General features: G+C 50.5%; 1 long non-coding RNA gene across 1 annotated transcript; it reads left to right on the top strand.

Annotated features, from left to right (window-relative positions):
* Positions 1-9,491: 9,491 nt before the first annotated feature.
* Positions 9,492-11,160, top strand: LOC113833603. Its single transcript, XR_003481600.2, has 2 exons — positions 9,492-10,268; positions 10,369-11,160. It is a non-coding gene; the product is annotated as an uncharacterized LOC113833603 (long non-coding RNA).
* Positions 11,161-12,617: the final 1,457 nt, after the last annotated feature.

Here is a 12,617-nt window from a genome sequence, read left to right as displayed (position 1 = left end):
TTAGGAATTTCTATTGCTGTGAAGAGACACGATGACCATGGCAACTCTTACAAAGAAAACATTTAATTGAGGGGGCAACTTAACAGTTTCAGAGGTTCAGTCCATTATCGTTGTGACTGGGAGTGTGGTGGTATGAAAGCAGACGTGGTGCTGGCTACATCTTGACCAGAAGGCAGCAGGAAGTGGACTGAGCAAAAGAGACCTCAGAGCCCACCCCCACAGTGACACACTTCCTTCAAAAAGGCCACACCTCCTAATAGTGCCACTCCCTTTGGGGGCCATTTTCTTTCAAACCACATTCCACTCCCTGGCCCCCAAAGACTGATAGCCATATCATAATGCAAAAAATGCATTCAGTCCACAGTCTCTTCTGAGACATGTGGCAGTCTCTTAACTGTAATCCCCCTGTAACAGTCCAAAAGCGTACTTCCAACATACAATGGCACAGGATATACATTATCATTCCAAAATGCAGGGAAGTAAGGAAACACTGGACCAAAGCAAGACTGAAAATTCAGCTGGGCAAACCCCAAACTCTCAGCTCCATATCTGATGTCAAAATGCTCTTCACTATCTCCAACTCTGTTCAGCTTTGTTGACCTCAACACACTAATTTCTCTTGGGCTAGTTCCACTCCCTGTTAGCAGCTCTTTTAGGCAGGTATCCCATGACTCTGGCATCTCTAATATCTTGGGTTCTCCAAAGCAATCCAGGTTTCAATTTCACAGCTTCATGAAATGGCCTCTCTACTAGACCTCCATTCAGAAACACCCCTGACACATGCCTGGCCTCAGTTGCTTTATTCTGCAGCTCCTTTATTCCATCCTTAATTCTAAATCCAGAACCACATGGCCAAAGCTGCCAAGTTCTGCTGCGTGCTTGGCCTGGGACATGGTGCCCTTGTCTAATTACATTTTTACCAGCTTTCTGTTTTCTTTCACTGCCTAAATTTAGCTGTCCTTGAACTTGTTCTGTTGACCAGGCTAGCCTCAAACTCCGTGCTAGGGTCAAAGGTGTGCTCCACCACACCCAGCTCTAGAATTTTCTTTAATTCCTTTTCACAAGTTGGAAACTTAGCTGGGTGGGATCTTGTCCTGAGGTCACCACTCCCTTTATTCCATTTCTTAATCTGGTTATCTCCCTGAACTTAGAATTTAGCTCTATTCCAATTCCTGGTGTTCCTTTTCTCCTCAAATTTTTAATTTTGTAATTTACCCTTCTCAGCTTTCTCCTTTTCATTATAAATCTTCTTTTGAGTTACTGCTACTATGCACATGGCAGAGTCTATGCTAGGCTGTTTTGAGATTTCTTCTGCCAATGGAATTAATTTAAAACTCTTCACTTTAGCCTCAGGAAGACTCTGGAAAAGGGCAAAAGGCTCCACTTCCTTCACTAAAATATCACAGGAACAATCTCAAGGCAGCATACTAAACTTCTCCAAAACCTCTTGAGTTAGCCCCCGACAATTCAAATAACTCTTAGCACCACTGTCTTCCATGCTCCCTCCTACTAGTGTGGCCCATTAAGCAGTGCTTAAAGTATTCCACTGCTTTCATAACCCAAAGTCCAAATTCCTCCAAACAAACCCATGGTCAGGCCTATCACAGCAATACCCAACTCCTGGTACCAACTTCTGTCATAGTTAAGGTTTTTATTGTTGTGAGGAGACACCATGACCATGTGTCTCTTTTCATTGAAGGGGCTGGCTTACAGTTTCAGAGGTCTAGTTCGTTGTCATGGCGGCCTGCAGGCAGATGTGCTGGAGCTGAGAGTCCTATACCTTGCAGACAACAGGTGGTTTTTTCCTCATGCTTTGCCTGAAAGTAGAGTCCGGTGTGGTCTCCTCATTTTCAGTTCCCAGTGGTGATCTGGGTTAGAACCAGCCTCACCGTGAACAGAGCCAGTAAGCAAGCTGCCAGTTCCCACCACTAACAACATGGAGTTGAGTGCCCATCTCCCTCCGGGAGCACACAAGGGGTCCCTTTGCACAGTGGCTGAGCCATTCCCACTCCCACCAGGCCATGTTCCCCTGTGGAGTTTGGTTTCCAGAAGAGCATGTCTCCTACCGTGTCAATATCAGCTGGTCATATAAGATGAAAGTCTTTACTCTAATTTCAGTTTACATGTCACAGTGTGTCAGCTGTCCATGCTGTAGAACAAAACACTGGGTCCAGATACCCCTGGCCTCAGATCTCCTAAGGCTGTGTCAGCCTTCTCTGAAGCCTGGGAAGGGTTGTCCTCTCATACACTCCTGGGGCTGGCAGACCTCCTTTCCTGACTCACAGCCAAGCCTGGCCGCCCACAGCAAGCAACCTAGGAGAGGGCATCCCCTGGGAAAAAGATAGGGGTGCTAGTCCTTCAAGGTTTTAAACAACTCCTGGTCTTTATAGTCATTCATTTTGATGACAAGTCAGGTGCATGCCAGCTAGCCTTTCTGGATGGACTTTACCTCTCACTGGATAAGGGAAAATCTGGAGAATGTTCAGAATCAACGCCGTGCTGGGAAGCATGGTGAAGTCACAAAACTGAAGGTTTGCTTCCATAGTTCCAACAACTCTTAGCCCCAGCCCTACAGGCAGCAAAGCTTAGGAATTAGGAGTTAGGACTGAAAGCCCTTGCTAAACTGTCCACTTAGGAAAGTACCGGCCCCTGACATGTGCTCTGCTGTCATTAGCCGGCATTCATCCAGGACTCTAGTTCAGACTGCTAAGGAGGATTAAGAGAAGGGGAATGCTTAAGGCACATCTCTCCCCATTCATCCACACGGCCCCACAGCCTTAAGTAGCCGCTCTCCTAGACTGGCCAGGCAGGAGCCGCAATGAAGCCAGCGAACCTTGACTAACCTAATCCATGCCCCTGGTCACATGTAGACAGAACAAAATAAACACAAGGTTAATAACCTACTGGGGGTGGGGGTGGGGGTGGGAGGGGTTCCCCAGTGCTAAGTTACCAATCATGGTGACCAGACAGTGGGTAGAGGCCCAGCCTGTCCTGCAGCATGAATGCAAAGTGGTCAGTAAGATTGTGAGTCCAGGCACTGTGGGTCATCCTGAGGTTCTGGAGAAACTCTCTTCCCTGGAGGTCATGCCAAACATCAAAGTGAGTGGCTACCGGGAATCCAAGACACCCACACCTCACCCGGCTGGGCAAGTGGTTGCAGGAAGGTGTGAATCCAGGACAGGAGTCCTACAGTGTCAACTTGTGTGGGAGCTGGAGGTGGGACACTGGACAAAGTAAGGCAGAGAGTAGATGCAGATCAGGAAGCTAGTCAGACAGGGAATGCATGAAAAAGCCTTGATCCCGTGGGTTTTCGTCGCAGCCACATCCCAGTGTGTGAAGAGGTGCCTGAACCAGGATAGGAGGCCTGCTGTGAGAGCTCTAACTGCTAGAGTCAGGTCAGGCTAAGATCTGAGAACACTGGCTCTCTGGAGTGCCATGGCAGAAACAAGAAACACACACACACACACACACACACACACACACACACGCTAGCCCAGTACAACATGGTGGTGGTTCCCAGAATCACAGCCTTACCCAGTGGGCCACCCATGCCAGCGTCCCCAAGTCCTGACCCCAGGATGAAGATAATTTGAGCTGCTGCCACTTGAATGTCAGATGCTCAAGCCATTCCCCAGAATCCTAAGGAAGTGCAAACCTGGAGACCAAGGCTCCTTCCTGGGGTCCCTTAGATTAGTTTCTACATCTGCCCTACTGGGCAGCTGTGGGCTTTCTGAGCCAGAGTCCTGACCCCTGTAGCCAGCACTGCTTCCCACATATACTAACCTTCTCTCGGTGGCTAGCTGTGTACTGCCGGGTCCTATTTATACACCTGCCTCCTAGGCCCACTGTCAGGGGGGCAGAAGGCAGACACACAACACCCCAACCTGATAACTTCACCAGGACCCTGAGGGGAAATGGCTTGAATTCACAGTGGAGACAGGTGGGGGCAGGTAGAAAGAGGGAAGGACATGGAATGGGCAGCAAGAGGAGCGATACAAGCAGTGGGCATGACCACAAAGGGGTGTTGAAAAAGTGGAGACACATAGGAGCGTGAGTGGGGGCCCTGCAGATGAGCTGGGTATGACTGGGATTCCTAGAGAAGGGGCCCAGCACCCACAGACCCTATGGACCTGAAGCCCTTACATCTGGAAGATGTACACAGCTGCAGTTGCCCCATAGGGTACGCTGTGCAGGAGACACCTGCCCAGACTCTGCATCAGTCTTCTGAAAGACTGTGGGCAGGGACTGAGAGAAGGGGTGGACTCCAGAGTGGTACCCAGATGCACTATCAGAGAGGACTGGGCGGCTAAGGTGGCTAAGGTGACAGGGCTTCCTGCGGGCCAGTCTAGTGCGGCGGACACTACCAGCTACAAACCCACTGAGTGAGCTGCACTGGCCATCTCTCTGGCTGGAGATGGTAGCAGATACTTGCACACAGGAGTCTAGAGACCGAGAGGCAGCACTTGACTAGAAATGCACATCAGGGTATCTCAGGCTAGGTGTCCATCATGGCTGCGAAGCTGGGTGACGGGACCGAGCAGTATGTGGCGAGCTGGGATGCAGGAGGGACCCCGGGACAGCAGTCCCAGGGTGACGGCAGTCCATCGCTGGAGCACAGGTGAGGAGGTTCAGGAGGGACCCCGGGACAGCAGTCCCAGGATGACGGCAGTCCATCGCTGGAGCACAGGTGAGGAGATGATGCAGGAGGGACCCCGGGACAGCAGTCCCAGGATGACGGCAGTCCATCGCTGGAGCACAGGTGAGGAGGTTCAGGAGGGACCCCGGGACAGCAGTCCCAGGGTGACGGCAGTCCATCGCTGGAGCACAGGTGAGGAGATGATGCAGGAGGGACCCCGGGACAGCAGTCCCAGGATGACGGCAGTCCATCGCTGGAGCACAGGTGAGGAGATGCAGGAGGGACCCTGGGACAGCAGTCCCAGGGTGACGGCAGTCCATCGCTGGAGCACAGGTGAGGAGGTTCAGGAGGGACCCCGGGACAGCAGTCCCAGGGTGACGGCAGTCCATCGCTGGAGCACAGGTGAGGAGATGATGCAGGAGGGACCCCGGGACAGCAGTCCCAGGATGACGGCAGTCCATCGCTGGAGCACAGGTGAGGAGATGCAGGAGGGACCCCGGGACAGCAGTCCCAGGGTGACGGCAGTCCATCGCTGGAGCACAGGTGAGGAGGTTCAGGAGGGACCCCGGGACAGCAGTCCCAGGATGACGGCAGTCCATCGCTGGAGCACAGGTGAGGAGATGATGCAGGAGGGACCCCGGGACAGCAGTCCCAGGATGACGGCAGTCCATCGCTGGAGCACAGGTGAGGAGATGCAGGAGGGACCCCGGGACAGCAGTCCCAGGGTGACGGCAGTCCATCGCTGGAGCACAGGTGAGGAGGTCGGGAGTGGGGAAGTCTCTCTCATAAGGCCAGAAGAGTGAGCCTGCAGCACATACCCTAACCATATCCCCCTTCCTCATCCCCCCTAACACCTGGTTGTAGATACCCTGATAGGCACAGCCCTGGGTACCACTCCCACCCCAGAATGAAGCAGGCTCTCACTTGCCAGAAACCCACAGCTCGGAAATTTCTAACTGATAACCAGATGCATGAAACCCCTGCTGACACTGAACTGACAGGGCTAGCAGTGGAGGCAGGCATTATTCTTATACAGGAGGAGATGGATGCTCCCAGAAGCAAGAACAAGCCCCGGTGGTGACACCAAGTGACGATACTCGCACCGTGCTGCTGCTGGCAGGACCTGGCTACGAAGCAACTTCTGGTTGCACTCTAGCATCTCCTTCCTCCACGGGAGCAGGTCCCAGCTTCACTGCAGCCACAGTGAGCCCTACTAGGAGAGACGTACCCTTGCCTAACTAATGCCCATCCTTGTTTCACAAGCCCCTGCACATGGCCTCCATACCTGCCCAGGTGCCACTTTGCTCACAGCGTATTTTTATCTTTTTTGAACATTTAACATAGTCTCCATATAACAAATCTTCTACCTTTTATTTTTCTAACGACATCTTAAGGGTCTGAGCTCAGTGGTTAAGAGCGCACACTGCTCTTGCAGAGGACCACGTCCAGTTCCTAGCACCCACACCAGTTGGCTCACAATCACCTGTAACTCCAGCACTGAGAGATCCAACACTAGACACCATCTACTGGCTTCAGGCACTGGACATACCGACACACAGACACAAGAGTATACATTATTAACAATAATAAATAAATAAATATTTTAAAACATTGGAAGCAAAACTGATTATAGACAGTTTAAAACCCTCAGCATTGGAAAGGAGCATTTTATATTTATTTGTTTATATGCTTAGATATATTTAAAAAACAAATACCACCAATATTACTACATTAAAAGAAATTACCAGAGAAGAGGAGTAAATTGGACTCACACAAAACAAATGAATAGCAAGTATAAATGGTGGAATTGGAAACTATAGGTCTTTTCCCCCATCAAAAGCGCGGGCTCAGGTGCTTCACTGGCAATTCTATCCTCACACTCAGGAGCAGAGAGCCAGCTGACATCATAAGCCAGTGTCACGAAAGCACTGAGACCTGTGCTAGGCACTTCCCTAGTCACTGTACCAAGAAGCTGGGTAAAGGGAAGAAGGACTTTTTCTGTCACTGTTTGAGAGGGTGCAGTCCTCCATAGGAAGGGAGGGCATGGTGGCTGGAGTGACTGGGTCTGTGGCAGCGGGCATGTAAGGCTGCTTGTTCACATCTCAGTGGATGAGGAAACAATTCCATCTGGAACCAGGGCCAACACTAACCCTCAAAGACCACCTATCCCCCAGTGACCTAGTTTCTCCAACAAGACCTCACCCCCTAAAGAATCCACAACTTTCAAAAATGGCACCACTTGCTGGGAACCAAGTGTTTTTTAAACACACGAGCCTGTGGGAGACACTTCACATTCAAGCCACAACACACCCTTAGACCTTGAACAATATATAAGTGCATTGAAACCACCAAGATACAGAAATATAGAATCATTGCATGGTGAGGTGGGTTTCATCCCCAGAATGCAAAGTTAGTTCAACACTTGAATATTAATATCTAACAATGTATTATCTAACAGATGGTCTGAGCAAGGTTACAGGATATGAAATCAGAATGTAAAATAGGCATGAGGCTACATGAGTAATCGCAACATGCCTCCAGGAGGACAAGGCAATGAGATCCAAGTTCAAGGCAAGCTTGGACTACATGGAGAGATTCTATCTCAAAAGAAAGGAAATCACCTTGCAAAAATTAAAAATACTTCTATATACTAACAATTGATGATCCAAAATTAAGTACACAGATCCACGCCAAGTGTGGAGGCATAATCCCAGCTCTCAACAGGCTAGGGTAGGAGGATCATGAGGTAGGGGCCAGCCTGGACCTCATGAGATCTTGTCTCTCAACACTAAACTGAATTGTAATAAGAGGAATCAGAGGGCAAGTGTGCTGTCACCATCACTATGGCAACAATGCCATGATGATCTATTGACAGTGTTCTGTACTGTTAATGTTACCCTGAGAGTGTGCTGACAGACTGTGGAAGCCATCAGTACCCTAGAAACAGAGTGATGATGACATTAACAGTCGGTTCATGCCACAGGTTGTGGTGATATCTTGCTTGTACAAATAAACTCCATGTACAACAGATGCTCTGACAGTGTGTGGGACACCACCAATACTCTGTTGACAGAGTATGGACTCCAATAGTGTGTTGGTGGAACATACACATCACGGATTCTGCATGGGTAGAGTACAGATGGGTGTATACAGATGCCACTGGCACTCTGTTGATGGAGCATGGATGCCATCAACATTTTTGATAGACTGTGGGTGCCACTAGCCACTGTTGTCAGTGTGTTGACAATAATGGGTAGTGATTGACTGCTGAGACTCAATTGACAATATACTGAAGTACAAACCCTGTTGGTGGTGTGTAACCTCATTGCCACTCTGATAAGAGTTGTGTTGACACCACAACCAAAAGTGCTCCAAAAGTGCTGAATTCACTTTTTGCATCTGTGGCAGGGCCTGTCTTTTCCAGCCCCATGTTCACAGATGTCTCATTCCATCTCCCACTCAGTGAGCTCTCCTGGTTTCCTGGCCCTGCTCCGTCCCAGACAGCCACTGCTGGCCTACAGAGCTATTTAAGTCAAAACTGGATGATGTGAAATGGGACAGAGGTCTGAGCCTGTTCACCTAGCACATCAAGGGCTCCATGGTCGCACGGGGCTCCTCTCTGCCACAGCTGACATTTGCACCTCCAGAGGGTCCACTGGGAGCTCCAGTGTCTGTGTTCTTGTGAACTCTACTCCCAGATTTGAGGTGACAACTGCTAGTCTTCTGCATTTTGGTTTTTGTGGGTTGTTTTTTGTTTTTTGTTTGTTTGTTTTCTTTTTTTTGGTTGGTTGGTTGGGTTTTTTGTTTGTTTGTTTGTTTGTTTGTTTGTTTGCATTGAAAAAAATTCCATTGAAGAGTGGCCTCCAGGTCCATGTGTCCATGGGGAACATGTTTTCCTCCTGCTACCTGACAGCTGACTTGGTGGATTCCATAGAACACAGACTGCACTGGATCAAGAGCTGCCCATGCATGTAAAGTGCCATGCACCGATGCCAGCAGAGGTGACCCTAGGCAGCCGGAGAAGGGCTGTGATGAGCACAGGGTACAGGCCCAGACCAGGAGGGTTAACTTTCTCATGCCTACTGCCATCCCAGGGAAATTCATTTATTTTGTTCCCAAAACAGCCTTTAGATGAGCAAGCCAACAGCACTGACTCCTGGCCCACATCTTGGCTCTCGGAGGAGGGCTGGCCAGGAAAGTAAGCCAAGCCAATCCCTGGGAAAGCTGAGACTAGAGATGGGGAGGCCCACTTGGAGCAGGCAGCTCCCATGGCACCAAGCAGGATGAGAGGACAGAGGAAGAGCCATCATACCCAGGGGAGGCTGAGGGTGTGGCCAGCATCAGGGGCCTCAGCTGGGTGGCGCTGCATACAGGGCGGGCCTCGGCCTTTGTGTGGGGGAACATCTGGTTCTGATCCTTGTCATCCAGAGTGACAAAAGTATTCTGGGTGGCAAGGGAAGGGCCTCGAGTTCTGACATCTCCTCCACAGGCATGCAGGGTGGTGGGGAATATTATTTTTAAGTGTGTGACTTTTGTTTATGTTGCATTTGTTTAAATCTGTGAAGCTGTGATTCTTTGCCTGTCTAAAACACCTGATGATCTAATAAAGAGCTGAATGGCCAATAGCGAGGCAGAAGCAAGGCCAGGTGGGGCTGGCAGGCAGAGAGGAGAAATAGGAGGAGAAATCTGGGAGAAGGAAGGGATCTAGGGAATGAGAGAGGAAGGAGACAAAATTCAGGGGCCAGCCACCCAGCCACCCAGAAGCACAGCCAGACACGGAGTAAGAAGGAAAGAAAAGGTATACAGGAATAGAGAAAGATAAAAGCCCCAGGGCCAAAGATAAATGGGATCATTTAAGAAAAGTGGCAAGAAACAAGCCAAGTTAGAGCTGGGCATTCAAAACTAAGAATAAGCCTCAGTGTGTGATTTATTTGAGAGCTGGATGGTAGGCCCCCCAAAAAACTAAAGAGCCAAAAGAGCAAAACATCACACAGCAGCAGATCCACTCGTGGGGTCCACAGGGTTGGCAGATCCTGTTAAGACCAGCCTCACCTGGCACACCGGCCATTGCTGGGAGCTGTGTGCTATCAGCTGAGAAACAGAGAATGGGGCGGGCGGGCCATGGCTAGGGAGCAGTGCCGGCATGACCTCTGGTGGCCCAGGACTGGGGATAGGTGTGAACTCATCCTCGATACCTTCAGAATTCTCAAGCATCGCCATTCCCGTGTAAGACTTTTGTGTTTGTGTGGGGAGAAGGCTCAACGCTGAAGAGCCTAGCGTTCCAGCTCCTTCCACAGAGCTGCCCTAGATCACTATTCTGAGGCACTCAAAACACTCTCTGCCCCGGGTCTGTTTTCTGTTTAAATTTCAGACTCTATAACTCTACACCCTGCTGGCTCCACATCTATCCATGTCTTCAATGTCCCCACCCTTCAGATGCGCCTTGCATGGGACTCACCTGGCTCTTGTGGAGAAGCCACGATCCGGGAGACCGAGCTGAGCAAGCCGCTGCACATTGGTGTGGTGAGGATGCTGTGCCTAGCTCTCTTGCATCGGTTCCTTAGGATGGACACTTCCTGCCCCCAAGCCTGAGGCCCCTTTGGCTGGTAACCTGCAGGGACACACTGCCAGGGTAAGTATGACATGTTGAGGGGACATGAGCTTGGCTCGGCATGAGTGCTTTTCTCTTGTGTCATAACTGTAGCCCTGTCTTTTCTCTTTCTACAACCAAGTCCAAATTAACATGTTCCTCAAGTCATTTGACTCTGCAAAGCTACCTCAAGACCAAGCTACTTAGAGGGCTGAGTGGGGTCTGAGAGCGTTTATGCTGTTGGGCTCCTGATGGAATGAGCCTGGCATTATCTGGCAAGAGTGGCTGTGGGGACCAAGGCAAGTGACCCTCTGGCCACATATGCCAAGGTCCTGCTCTCTGAAACCTAGCAAAGAACATTATATCATTCAATTGTCATGTGCTCTTTGAGTTCACTGAGATGTTGGGTTGTACCCTCCCTGCCTCAGACCCAAGCACGTTTGTGTCAAGTGTCCTGCGACTCAACCCGAGATGGGAAACAGCCTAAGAATAGAAACACTGTGTTCTTGAGAACAGCTAGAAGGGAAGCCATTTCCAACAGAGGCTACTACTGTTTATCACACGGTATAAAAGTGCCTGCAGTAGAAGTGGAGAGTGGAAGTTCAGCCATGGAGAGCAAGCTCAAGCTGAGCCCCAGCTGACTGCCTCAACCTCCCTGTCTGTTTCTGATGGATGATGTTATCTGCCTTCTGCCCTTGGCCCTTTCAGTGGGAAGCTCATTCATGGCAAATCTACTCTGCTGTCGGGACTCTTGACTGAGAATTCGAGCATGGTCACTCAGGCATGGCTTCCCTAGTCATCTGGATACTGTGGATGCCCCGGTTTGATGGGGTTTTGTTATCCAGCAGCTGCTTCTATCTGCTCCTTACTGTCTATTCTTTTCCTTGTGCACAGTGTATACTTAATAGATAAAAACACTCATTTGACATGGAAAGCCGTCTCCATACTGCACAGAACATCACCTCAGCTGTAAATGAACTTGTCCTAAAGTTCTGCCTCCTGTGACCCCTGGCCTCTGACAGGCACAAATCTGAGGCCTCCCCCAACCAAACCTTAAGGCAAAGTTAACCTCAGCTAAAATCACTCCCAAGTCACTAAGGATGGGACTCCCCTCAGCTCCCTGCTGAGGTGGAAATATGGAGAAACAGAAAGTGCCCAGAGAAGAAGTGAGGCAGGAGGTGTCCTTGAGTATTTGGGCTGTCTCAGGAGTCTGAACACTGCCTTGGGGGAGAGCACTGTGAGGTAACAGCCCTGTGAGGCTAGGCATCTAAGACTTCTCTGTCAGTGGGCATGGCCCTGAGTGCCCACAGTGTCCCAGGGTTGGTGGATGATGGGTGGGTCCCTGGGCCCGAACATGCCACCAATAGAACTCACAGCTTTTACATAGGAATTCCCTGGGGCCCCTGGAGCAGAGATAAATCCCAGGCCTGACCCCCAGCCCAGCTCTGAGATGCTCCAGGGATACACTGGGCCACAGCTGCAGCCACCCACAGAGGAGGCTGCGTCCCAGCGCTGGGGAGGCATGTGGCAAAGCAGAGTACATACTTCTGTCCAAAAATAGATTTTATCTGAAGAAGAAGCAGATGGGGAGGGAGTCGGCTCCTTCTTTAATGGAAAGTGCAGGAAGCAGGAGGGAGCCTGCCTGGCCTAGCCCCACTCCTCCAGTCCCTGAGGACAAGCTTGGAACCCCCCACAGATCCTGGGGCACTTAAGCAGCTGGTGAGGTCTGACCATCCAGGGGAAGAGGTTGGGCAGGTGTCCTGAGGGAGCTGGCTTGAGGAACCTCATGTCCCTTCCTCCCTTGGCCCAGGCTGAAGGCTCCCAACCCACCAGGTGTGGTGTAACCAAGGCCACAGACAGCATGTGAGAGCCTTCGGCTAGATACCCTGGCTGTGCGGATGAACAAGGGACTCCTGAGTGGTCACCGGGTAGCTGCCTCCAAGCCAGTTCAGGACCTCTGCTCTGAGGCCCAGGGTTGTTAAACTGCAAGATTGGCAAGGGAGACCAGTGAAGAATCGAGAATGTAGCTGCCAGTTATTCTGGACTTTACTATTCCCTATTCCAGCCTATTCCCACTGCTCTACAGCTGACTCTAGGTCTCTTCTGTCAAGGCCTCCAGGCCTCAGCTGTGTCATCACTCATGATGTCATTGCTCCTAGCCTCACTGTCCAGCACCCAAGGGCTCAATTTCCATGTTTCTCATGGAAACAGTCTGTTCATTTGACCAAACCTACTCTCTTCATCCAGGATAATTATTCTCATAAGACCAGGTTAAACGGAGTCTTTGGGACCAGAAGTGTCTTAGAGAGAGGTCTAGGTCCACACCCAGCTGAGGGCCCATTTATTCCCCCCGGGTCGTGTGCCTTTGAGCCCTGGTGTGGACCACAGAAA

The sequence above is a fragment of the Cricetulus griseus genome, chromosome 2, assembly GCF_003668045.3.
Source record: "Cricetulus griseus strain 17A/GY chromosome 2, alternate assembly CriGri-PICRH-1.0, whole genome shotgun sequence".
Lineage (NCBI taxonomy): Eukaryota > Metazoa > Chordata > Mammalia > Rodentia > Cricetidae > Cricetulus > Cricetulus griseus.
Note: the sequence above shows the minus strand (reverse complement) of the source record. Positions and strands in the feature narration are given on the sequence as shown.